This window comes from Pagrus pagrus (genome assembly GCF_965226575.1).
Source record: "Pagrus pagrus genome assembly, chromosome: 9".
NCBI classification, from domain to species: Eukaryota; Metazoa; Chordata; class Actinopteri; order Spariformes; family Sparidae; genus Pagrus; species Pagrus pagrus.
Genome location: NC_140193.1, coordinates 11,487,748 through 11,500,335, shown reverse-complemented (window position 1 = coordinate 11,500,335; position 12,588 = coordinate 11,487,748).

Below are 12,588 nucleotides of genomic sequence, written 5' to 3'. Positions count from 1 at the left end.
ATATGATGTAACATAAGTTACTTAGGTAACATGGACACGTTAGTAATGGAAGTTATAGCAGTAACGTAGTGATTTTAACTGAAACTGCAATGTTTTCCTAAACCTAACCAAGTAGTCTAAGAGCCTAAACCTAACCAAGCAGTCTAAGAGCCTAAACCTAACCAAGTAGTCTAAGAGCCTGAACCTAACCAAGTAGTTTACGAGCCTGAACTTAACCAAGTAGTTTAAGAACCTAAACCTAACCAAGTAGTTTAAGAGCCTAAACCTAACCAAGTAGTTTTAGGGCCTAAACCTACCCAAACACTTGTTTGCCAAAACTAACCAAACTGTGACCATATGACGTTACGTTCGGTATGGTCTTTGCTGTTACGCTGCAATGATCATGTTTTGGGAACAGTGATAATTGTCAGTTTGGGAGATGCTGACAATCGTCCTATTCAGTTGTTTCAGTACGGAGATGTGTAAATACGTGAGGGAACATTTTACTGACACATTCATTTTTGCAACATGCCAGTTACGCTAGTTGACACCATTTTTTTTCTTCATTACGTTCATAGAAAATGTATTTCCGTCAGCATTCTGTTTCCCTCAAAATGTAACTGCTGCTGCAAATTTGTTACGTGTGAAATGTAATTTTTGGAGACAGGGCTGCAAATAATAGTGGGAATAAATGGAAGTAGAAAGTCTATGAGATTAAATTAAGCAGAGCAGCAGGGCTCCAGGAGAGTCCGCAGACCTGGGAGAAAGCTTCTGGGGTTTATATCAGTCGTCCTTGAGAACACCGGGCCATGAGAGACTGCACAGCGGTCAGTTCAGAAACCTCTGGATGTCTGACCCCCAGGCAGGTCAGCCAGAGTCACACCAGGCAGGTCAGACAGTCACGAGCATATTTCACAAAACTCTCCCTCCCTCCCTCCCTCCCTCCCTCCCTCTCTCTCTCTCTCCCCGTAAGGCAGGGTAAGTGAACTGATCTTTTCCCAGCAACACCCTGCTTCACATTCAAACAGTCACCCATTCTGGGAGCTGCCCTGTACAACAACAGTTTTCTCATGTTTATATGTTCCACGGTGGATTCATCTTGTTCACCCCCAGCTCCGAAGTTGTTATCCAGTATTTCATGTGAAACCAGCTAGCCTGGAGCCAATCAGGAGTTTGTTCTGGTTCCTCGCTGTATCGGATTTAACCTTTGACTCTCAGGCCGTCATTGTGTTTCAACTAGCTACACAACACAATTACACAACTCTGCACATACAGAACACCTGTTCCAAGATGGGATGACCTGAAAGCAACAAGGGCATTCCTATCTTTTTCACAGGTTTTGAGTAATATTTTGGCTTCCAAGTAGCAAGGTTGTATTTCCAAAGACGTTTATGCTTTCTTTGGCTAAAAATGCACCAGTTTTTATGCATTCGTACTTATCCTACAATTGTATTTGCTGTATTTCAGAATGTCTCCACATCCAATACAGCAACCACATATTCACCGTGAGTGCCTCTGCCCACTTTCCAGAGGAAGCCCATCAATCACCTCTGATTTAACGATAATGTGAACATCTGAGACGTATGAGAGTTTACGGCGCTGATCATGGCTGACAGAGATACAGTGACGTCTGTATGTGGCTATGTACTGTAGGTATTTCTTCTGTCAGCCCTGTCAGTCACAAAGACTCACCAAATGTCTGAGGAACATCAAAGCGGGCCTCCTGTGAGTAACACCAGCTGTGGTTATAGAGAGCTGACATTACTTTACTGCCTGGTTTTATCACTCCCATCAAAATCTGAACAGAGAGATATCAGGACCCTCAGAAAGTGATAAATCAAAGAAACTGTACAGTGAGTCTGGAAAGAGCAGTAGCAGCCAGAGCACCAGCAATGATACAATAGTTACACTGATGGAGCCTTCAGTCTGCAAAAAGTAAAGGTTTAATGACAATTCTTGAAAAGTGTGAATCTGAATTTCCTTCCAATGACTAGAAATGTTTAAAATGGTCCAATTCATGAATGACCAGTAAATATACATATAATGGAAAGCACGGTACCACAATGGAGTTAAACTGAGTTATTTTCTATTCTGTTTGATTCTGGTTCCCAACATTTTGAGCATCTACCTTGTTAACCAGAAGATTTTTAACATCCAACCTCCAAGACTGGTATTACCACAGCATGTTAGAGATAAACACATCAAACTATGAAAATCAATAAAGAAATGTGACAAATGTGGCATCCTGGTAGCCCTATGGATGAGAGATAGCTGCAATATCCCTGGTTTCATTTCAACGGATGACCTTTGTTGCATGCCACTGCCCTCCTTCTCTCCCCATCTTCCCTGTCTATATTTACTCTGTAAAACAGCCAACAACACAAAAATGCCTCAAAATGAATCCGAAAGGAACACAATGTAGGGTTTTTTTGGCAGATGTTCGTCAACACACCATTCCAAGGTGTAGTAAGCAATTCTGGAGAACGTTAGTTGAGTCTCATTCCCAGCTCGTCAAATACAAATGATTTGGTTTGACGAGCGAAGGAATCAAAGTGCTTGTATTTACCTGGAAATGAGACTCATCAGCTATCTGTCTCCAGATTTTTCATGCCCAGAAAAGAAAAAATAGTAAGAAAAATCTGGCAGAGGGCATGATTTCTGCTGATACAAACCCACACATTCAAAACCATGCTGATTGGGGGTCATTCACATTTTTTTCCCAATATAATGGTAAGTAATGATCAGGTTTTGGTATGAACTATACGGTTCTGAAAAATGTAAATAAAAATCAACTGGCTGCAAGAGCCAGCAAAATAACCCCAAACACAGCTTGATGCTTTACAAGAACTACTCAAAGAGCAAAGAACACAATGAAGTCCTGACTGTCATGGACTTTCCTTCACTGTCACCTGACCTGAACTGATCAAACAAATCCCAACAAAACCATCGACCAAACTTAACAGGTCAAAGAGTTGACTTCAAAATGTCCTGAAAATGGACAGTGAAGAGGATATGAAGTCTAGTTTAGAGAAACTCTTTAAAAGGGGCAAGATGTCTTCAAACACGAAGGAATATCAAAAAAATCACAAAAAATCTGAAGCGAGGAGTGGTTATTAACCCTTAAGGTGACTGATACTGACACTTTTAAGGTTTCAGCAACAGGTGAGTACCAACATTTGAAGACTGAGAAAGTCAAGCATTCTGTGACATCAAAAGAAGCTTGTCAAATAATCCTGGGCTAACGCATCATCAGATTCTTTGCACAAACTTGTGGAGTCCATGCCAGCTCGAGTGCTGTCAAAAAGGGAAAAATACCAAATACTAGGTTATTTGGAAATTCATAGACATGTTTCAAAGATTCAACATTTCAGCCAAATCGTTTAGCTAATATCATCATTCAAAGTCTTCTGACTTTACTTTTTGACCCTACTGAATATGTAAAAGCGAACAGCCAACATACAATGTCCATACTCAAGTGCCTGTTACATAAACAGGAATTTAAATAGCTCAATGAGTGCAGGAATAAATACTGAATGGGTAATGTGATAAGTTACTTATATACATGGTCCTTGAAACCTTAACACTTCTTGCAGCTCTGACCGTGTTATTTATTTCAATAGGCTCTTTAATGTGAAAGTAAACTATGATTGCTCCAGTTTTGTAAACCAGCTAATAACAAAGCTCGGCGGTTATTTATTACCTATCGAAGGATGAATGTTCAAACTTAAATATTCTGTCAGAGTGATATATGACCTTCAGTAATAAGAGCTCTGGGAAGATCGGAGCGCCATATCCGCGTGTAAGCCATCTGTGTAGATCCCATGCAGATAGAGTGAATGGTAATAGACACATATGTGTGTAGCAGCTACAGCGACTTAAAAGATATGTTCATCTTTTTGACAGGTGGGTGGATGAATGAACACTGGGTTTAACGCGCAGCACATGTGAAACCAGTGTAAAACAAAAGGGAGCGTTTTAAGTTTTGTGTGTGTGTGTCACACATTATCTCCGCTATGACCGCTGGACATGATGTAAGGATACCGTACAATATATCTTCACTTGGCTAAGTTCCCCAATAATAAGCATAATCATATTTAAGTTTAGGTTTGGATCATTCAGCAGGATGTTTATTTTCACTTACTTTACAGACACTCAACACACTCAGACTCTCCTCTTGGCTCACGCTCAAACAAGCTGCTTCCTTCAGAGCCTTCCCATTTCTCCACCAAATGATGTTGTGATGCCGACAGATGTAAAGCACGACATGAGAAGATGCGCGAACACTTTGAGCGGAGATGATGCACGCCGCCACAGCTGCAGCTGTGAATCGAGCCTGCAATCATCCTGTCAATCAGATCCGGTGCATTGTACTCCACTGTACTGTCTGAAAGAAAAAATAAAAATAAACATAAGGAATGAGATTTTTCAGATGATCCTTCGAGATCATAAACAGATGTGTAAGTGTGCATGAAAGAAAACTGTAACACAGCAGCAGCATGCAATACATTTATATTCAAAACTTCTATTTAGAGGAATCAAATCCCTCAAAACCATCAATCATTCAGATGAATGGTCTAATTTCTAACTTTTCTTTTTTCATTGCTTGTAACTTCTTGATGGTTATTGATTACATTTTCTATTCCACTTTTATGTTCAGCGCACTTGCTCTTAATGAGAGTGCAAATTTAATGGCTAAACTATTAATCAGTTTCTTATTAGAAGTGAAAATGACCAGCAGAGGGAGCTGATATCCAACAATTATAGCACCTAAAACTCAGTCCCTGATGTCATGGTGTGCTTTCCTGCCCATTACTTCTCTACAAAGTACTAAAACAGTTCTCCTCAGGCTTTGTACTCCAGTTTTGAATATTTTAGTCTTACACAGACAGAGTGTAAGTACCTGTATTCATTGCCACATCGACGTGCCATTCCCTCAACCTCAATATCGCACCTTTCTGTCCTTCAGTGTTGAGTATTGATTAATTTTACTTAACAATGAGAGGTGAACAGTGGGAGGGCCATCCAGGGCACAGCTGACACACACATCAGGACAGAGGAGAGGTGAAAATGAACTGAGACGTGGGTGAATAAAACATGTCTCTGAGGACGTTGCCTTGTTTTACCGCTCTCTGGGCTCAGAGGGAACTGAGAGCCTCCCCGATGGTTAATCCTCTCTGTAATGAGAGGGCAAACACGCACAGCCTCATGCAAACACTCACACTTATAGCCATGATGCGTAGTCACGAGTAGAATATGCACAGGAAAACCATAACAATGCTGACTCTGCTTTCTGCTTTGTCTCCTCAGTTGATATGTGAATTAATTGAGCACATTATTGCAGATTTAAACCAATTTATTAACTCTCTTCGGAAGAGGATTAGAGCTGCTGTAAAAAAAAAGGGGGGTTCTTTTTGCTAAAATCTAACTTGTATTTCTCATAATTCTGTCATTGAACTCAGGATTTTGACTTTTTCTTTCCAGAATTTCAAAACTCAAGAGAGTTTCAGAGTTTAAACTCTACCTTTAAAACGTTTATCTCGCCTTAACTTTAAAACCTTAGTCGTGTTCTGACTTTTCTCACAGAATTCGGACTTTAAACTCAGATGAGTTGAAAGTCAGAATTCCGAGGGAAAAAAAATAAGGATTGTTTAAAAAAAAAGTCATAACATGTATTTTTTCACAGTGGCTCTAAGCCTCTTCCATCACAGTCGGTATCTCTCCTGAAGAGGAAAGCGTCTAAACGTGCAGCATTTCAACAATTCATAATCTTGTATACATGTTTTTCCTTTGTGATCCATTATTCTGACCTTGCGATGTAGCACACAAGCTATTAAGACCAAATTGAGCCGATGTTGTCTCGCTCCAGTCCAGTCTGTGTAACAAGTAATACGATCCTGACTCCATGCTCTACTCTACCTTGTCATCAAACTCTGCTGAAAATTGATTAGATGGCTCCCTAAGCTTCATAATGTTATTTACTCTATTGGATAACTGTGTGGGGAAACAGTTGTGCGGTCCAGTGCAGAAGCGGTAAGTGCATTCAGCACAATTTCTGCTCTCATAATCAAAAGTGGAAAGTTGTGTCTAGTCTACGGGCCAGAGTCAGGAGCTCTGCTGACATAAAGATATATTGCAAATAGTGAAGCTGTGTGTGTTAAGACAGTCTAGACAGTATTTAAAGGGATTTAAACATTTGATTTGGCCTATAAGACATTGGATTTTGTTATTTTAAAGTTTACATTTAGCACATTTTCGTGATTAATTTTATGATTATATAACCTTTATTTTACGAGGCAACACATTCAGGAAAGCTCCGTATTTACAGTGACGGCATGGTGAGTGCAAGATGACACTTGGGGGGAAAGGAGGTGGAGTGGAAAAAAGGCAAACATAAGATGATTTGTAATGTTTCTACCAAGTAACTTTGATTACTCAAGCCTAATGTACGGAAGCGTATTGCATTCACTTGAGTAATTTTTTTTTTTGGTTTGTTTTTCGGGGTAATTATTTCTGTTTTTCGGAGTAATTTTTTTTTGGTCTGTTTTTCGGAGTAATTTTTTTTTTGGTCTGTGTTTCGGGGTATTTATTTCTGTTTTTCGGAGTAATTTTTTTTTGGTCTGTTTTTCAGAGTAATTTTTTTCTGAGTTTAGAGAGCATTTGAAACAATAGACGCATTCATTCCTTTATTGAAAGCTCGATAATGGAGACAAACATGACCGACTTGTTTAATTGAATCAAGTTTTACTTTGATCTGGGTTTAAGACACTGGGCGATAGTCCTGTCTTTAAGTCATATAGATGGTATTACCATTAGTTTGTCAACTTTACGCAGGCACCTGAGGACGGCGACAGGTCGCCACTCCGAAGGTTCACTTTCATGTTTCGGAATGCCGGCCCTTTTTTGAAAAAAGATCGCCACTCCGAACCTGAAACCCTAACCTTAACCATAACCTGGTCGGAATGGGGCTTTGCGGTTGTTCAGAAGGAAAGCCCATTCAGATCTGCTAGACACAGTAATGTTTCTCCAGAATCAGTTGGACAGATATGGCAGTTTGGAGGTTCTCGCGGGAGTTCGAAGTATCGCGATAATTCAGAAAAAAAATTACTCCGAAAAACAGAAAAAAATTACCACGAAAAACAGAAAATAAATTACTCTGAAAAACAGGAAAAATAATTAGTCAGAAAAACAGAAAAAAGAAACAAACCAAAAAAAAATTACTCAGAAAAACAGACCAAAAAAAAATTACTGAGAAAAACAGACCAAAAAAAAAAAAATTACTCAGAAAAACAGACCAAAAAATAAATTACTCAAGTAAATGCAATACGCTTCCGTACTAATGAAATGAATATGAATGACCAAAAATTATCTCCTTCCTCCAAAAAAGGATTAGGGCCACTTGAAAAAAACATTTTGAATTGTTTTTTCCTTTTTTTTTTCAGAAACACTCAGAACACCAATACTTTTTTCCCCCCAGTGTCCCTAATCCTCTTCCATACCTTCCTCAAGTGAAATTCAATCATTTTTCCTCGGACTGATACAGCATTCTTTTTTATAACAGGAAGTAACATGTGGGATTTCATTCGAAGTGAACAACAATAAATGTCACCAAACGTCACCGTATCTGCATTCAGAGTCACGATCCTCTGTTGAACCCTGCAAAGACACATCTGTGTTTTCAGCGATTTCTGCATCTGTCGTATCTGCTCGTGCCATCAGTCCCCGTCAGGATGAGCTGGGATGTGTTGTCAATCTTGGAGTCTTCGTTTTTTGTCATTCTAACACTGAATAAAATTCAATGAGGAAACAACAACATTCTGTTAATGATATAAAAACAGGATTGTCTGTGTTTCTGGACTGCAACATAATACAACATTGTACAGTACAAGAATTAATGTGTTAGCCTCGAGCCCATTAGCTATTAAATTTAAACAAATCAGAAAAACAAAATGCTGTTGTTCAACACCATCCCTGACCAAATAACCCGTAAAAAAGGCCTCCATTTTATAACTGATTATCCTCATTCTTGTGTGTGAAAAAAACATTATTTGTTCTGGTGCTCACCCTCCATCTGTCTCCTCATCCATGTATCCAGCACTTCCTCCGTCTCACTGATATCATCCCATTTCACCATCACATCCATCTGGCTTTAGACACTGCACCTGAGGGAATCCAGAGAAGCTTTCCCATTGGAGATAATGAGACAACACTTAAACTCGTCCGCAAAACTGTGCCTCCAATGAAAAGGGATGAATTGGCAGCTGCTTAAAGACGAGCCATGGAGCTCTCTCTTAACAAAAACTGATTAATATGATTATAATCGCCCCACTGTTTTTTATTCTCCCTGTTGAAATATACACTTGTGCTCTGCGGAGAGAGTCGAGCAGCCAACAATCATAAGTGTCACTGGGTTATGGATTACAGTGGTTTCGCCCCAGTCCAGGACTCACCTCAGAGACTTCATAAAGCTCCTGACTCCTGGCCAGGCTCTCATTAGGCCCACACATCCCTTTGCCCTCTATCTGACAGCCCTTGGCGAGTGTCGTAGTAAATGTGTGTGTGTTGAATGCCTAAATTGGTCAGGCCAAACCGTGTATATATCGCAGCTCGGTGATGACGACACATACACATACACAATAAGACGCGCTGGGGTGATTTACAGCAGTGTGGACAGCCTCTGTGTGAAACAAGTCAGTTCAGAAGCATAATCTCCCCAAAATTCTGCCAATTATTAATTTATCACCGCTTCTTGACGAGGCTCCAGGGAGGTCAGGGTATATACAGTACGGTGAAACAATGAGATGAGAGACAAGGAGGGACTGAAGGCCTTCTGATTGTTTTACCAGACACAGAAACAGACATTTCTTCCACAGTACAAGTTGATTACTTTACTATATATGTTATAGTTATTCTTCTCAATGCAGTTTTTGAATGATCTAACCACAGAATTTTAACCTGATGTCACTCTTAAATTGACCGATTACAGATTTTAACCTTGAAAACAGTTAAAAATATTATAAAGTTAATAATGTTGCTGTTAAAGTGTTGCGTATTGTACTTGTTAACACACCAGGAATATTACAATATTTTTAAGCCTGCTCAACAAACTAAACACCAATTCAATATTTATATATCTAACTATTTAAAAATGAATGGAAATATTAATACTATTATTAATATAGTGTGATGATCAATGATCATATGTGAAGATAAAGTAAGAGTCCAGGAGTATAGATGTTTGTAAAAGTGTAAACTTTTATGCACTTAAAGCACTTGGTTGTGATTGGAGAAAGCTCTTGGCCTTCGTTCAATATTTTGAAAAGTTAACTCTGACTTGAATCTGCAGACAGTTTTTTGCTGTGTGTTCTTTCTATATTTTTTTTTACAAATGCACAATCTTGTCCTTACCTTGACCAAAGTGTTAAATAGTCTAACCTTCGCCAAATGTGGTCTTTGTATAACACCATAGTACTTCCTTTTTATTTTATTTATTCATTTAACTATTATTTTGCCAGTAATATTCCCATAGAGACTTAAAATCCCTTTTACAAAGAAGTCCTGACCAAGAAGCAGCATAAAATGTTTTTACATAAATGAAAAAAAGTACCAAAAAAGAAACAAGCAACAGGCTTAAAACAAGTAGCAAAATATATCCAGACAATACTTTACCAGTGTTCAGTAACAGTACACGTGCATTCAGTGGTCAAATACTCCTTAATTCTGTTTTTATAACCCTCCATGCTCATTGAGTTTCAGGTGTCTATGGCTCACACCAAGATGAAGGTGCAAAATCTTCTAAAGTACTTTCACCAAAGACAGTACGAGTTCGAAGAATGACGCACTAAATTTGTCGGCATGACATCCATGGCAAGGCTGCAGCTGCTGATAGTTTTAGGAGTCAGTAGAGAACACAAATGAGGAAGCAGTTCATGCAATATGGCAATAACGCTCCAATCCATGGTTGTACAATACAGACCAACCAACTTTTTCATACAAGCAGCAGTGAAGCTCGTGAAATGCAGCATGGAACACTAATCTAATGTTTTCAAAGATGAATTTGTACATCATCATAATCAATTGCTGATAAAAACATCCATTTCATGAATTTTTTCCTCATACTAAAAGAAAAACAGCATCCAATTTACCAGTGAACCAGTGAAACCCAACTTCACCTAGACCTTTTTAGAAAGACACTCAATGTGATGTGTAAAAAATATTATTCAATTATATACTGATAAATGGTCAAAGGTACTGCAGACTGCTTTTCAACAAGTGGCTCCAACAGAAATCAAAATAATGTAGCTTCTTGAGATAATATTCATGCATTAATGATAAAAAGAAGTGACTGAACATAAGAGCAAAGAAATGACACAAAGCATCTGCTAAAAGGCTGAACAAGCACTATACCTTTGAAGAAAGCTAGGTTTTAGGCAATGAGCATTTTATCTCACCTTGCTTGACATCTCCATTTTCAGTATCGAAAAAGAGAAAACAATCCTTCTTCTGCTGAAGTTGTCTGATGCTGCATTAAAAACAGAACTTAAAATCCATACCAACTCAGTTAATCTTTATGATTGTTGATTATTATCCATTAATTTGCCAGATTTTTGAGGATTTATACCCAAACTATTTCCCCTCTGTGCTTGTCAGAGTAGATGTCAGTTGAAGAGCAGTGCCATTCACTCTCCCTTTTCATAATGCATTTCATTTTTCTGTGTCTGTGAACAGCCTCTTGTGTCTGTTTAAATGGAGTGTATTTAGAGGAGATACTGGGCTTCACCCTGAAATTGACTGCTGACACTTTACAGACATTCACTAAACTCTGCGCCGGGAATGGAAGTGAAAAAAAAAAAGAAAAAAGAAAGACTAATCATGAATAAATTTTCCCTCATCCACGTGGCCAAGATATTCTATTTACACTTTTCTTTGGGTCTTTATATCCATTTAATGAGATTTCAAATACATGTGAAGTGAGCGGCATTTAAATTGCTATTCAGTCTGGAGGCATGGCACTGGAAAAGGGAGGGATTCCTCCGGATGACAGAAGAGCTATTACCGGACTCGCTCCATTCGGTGAACAGAGCAGTTCTGGGAAATGCAATAAGAGGCAGGCGCTGCTGGGGATTGTTTGAGGCTTTGAGACTTTTAATCTGGTGAAGGTGTGGTGTGGAAAAGAAAAGAGGAGATGTGTGTGAAAGGATGCCAATATTAAAGGAGGCGAAGGGCTGTCTTTAAAAGTGAGAGTCCTGGTGTTTTTAATCATCCTGTCACATAAATCTACAGTCAATTTTAATCATGTTAACACTGATTTATCCTGTAAATCTGCTTTTAAATAAAGTGAAAACAAGAACCTTCCACACACAGTATAACAATGCCCACATGTGTGTAGTTGTACTGAGTAAATAGTACATTCAATCCCAACATGTTGCACAATCTCAGAGTAAAATCTCAAACTCAGACAGGATGTAAAATCACAATCACAAAGAGCATACACTTGTAAACAATGAAAAATATAAAATGAGTTCAAATGCATCTTCTTAGTTATTGTCTTCCATTCATTTTACTGTAAGTCACTTCTTCCTATGGAATACAGGATGTTCAAGCATACAGTATATCTGGGCATAAACTGTCTGCACATGTACAATTGTAATATAATGTATGTTGTGCAATAATAGAACATGAGTTAACCCAAAAATGATATGTATTTAATGGCATCCTGTCCTTTTAAAATAACTTTAATCACTGACTTTGACTAATTCTTTTTAATATGACAATTATCCTAAGCCTTAAATCTAAACAGCCAAATTGCCAGAATAATTGTTGGCTATATATATTGTATTGCTATGTATATACTTTGCATTTCTTTATGTTGCAACTTTATGTTTTGTTTTTTTTAATTCAGTTTCCTATTTTATGTTGTGACATTGCTGATGTTCTGGTCAGGTTTAGGCACAAATAAACACTTGGTCAGGGCTTGAAAAAGATCATGTTTTGGCTCAAAATACCTGTTTTGGTTGCCATAAACACGTCTGTAAAATCTCCTGAGGTCATGAAGTCCATTTTCTTTGTTTGTTTGGGTTCAGGTTTCAATTTCCTTCTTGTCAAAATTGCTGTGCTTATTCTCTGGATAGGTTTAGTCGAACATCATGTTTTTGCTTAAAATAGCCACTTTGGTAGGGGTTACGGTTTAGAGATGTCCTATAGTCTTATTAAATACACCCAATTTTTTTTTTTGGCACAAACACAGATGCAGAGGGCCCGACTTCCTGTCAAAAATATCATTTTTTTTTGTTGCACCAAACACGGCTGGAAATTGTCCTAAAGTCTCCTAAAAAACATCATGGCATGCTTAAAATAATAAAATGCTGTGGTCCCTAGTCAAAAATATCCAGTGGTGTCACGCTTACAAATGTTAAAAAACTGTCCAACATATTCCCGAAAGTCAGGTCATAAACTATATGATAAAATATGATTTGACACGCATTGTTGAAAGACCAAAATAGTACGTAGCCGATGATAAATACAAATGTGAACGTATCATTAGTTTGCAGAAACATTAGTAACCATAAACATCTTAGTGAGAAGCAGCAACATAGATTTTTCTCATCTTCC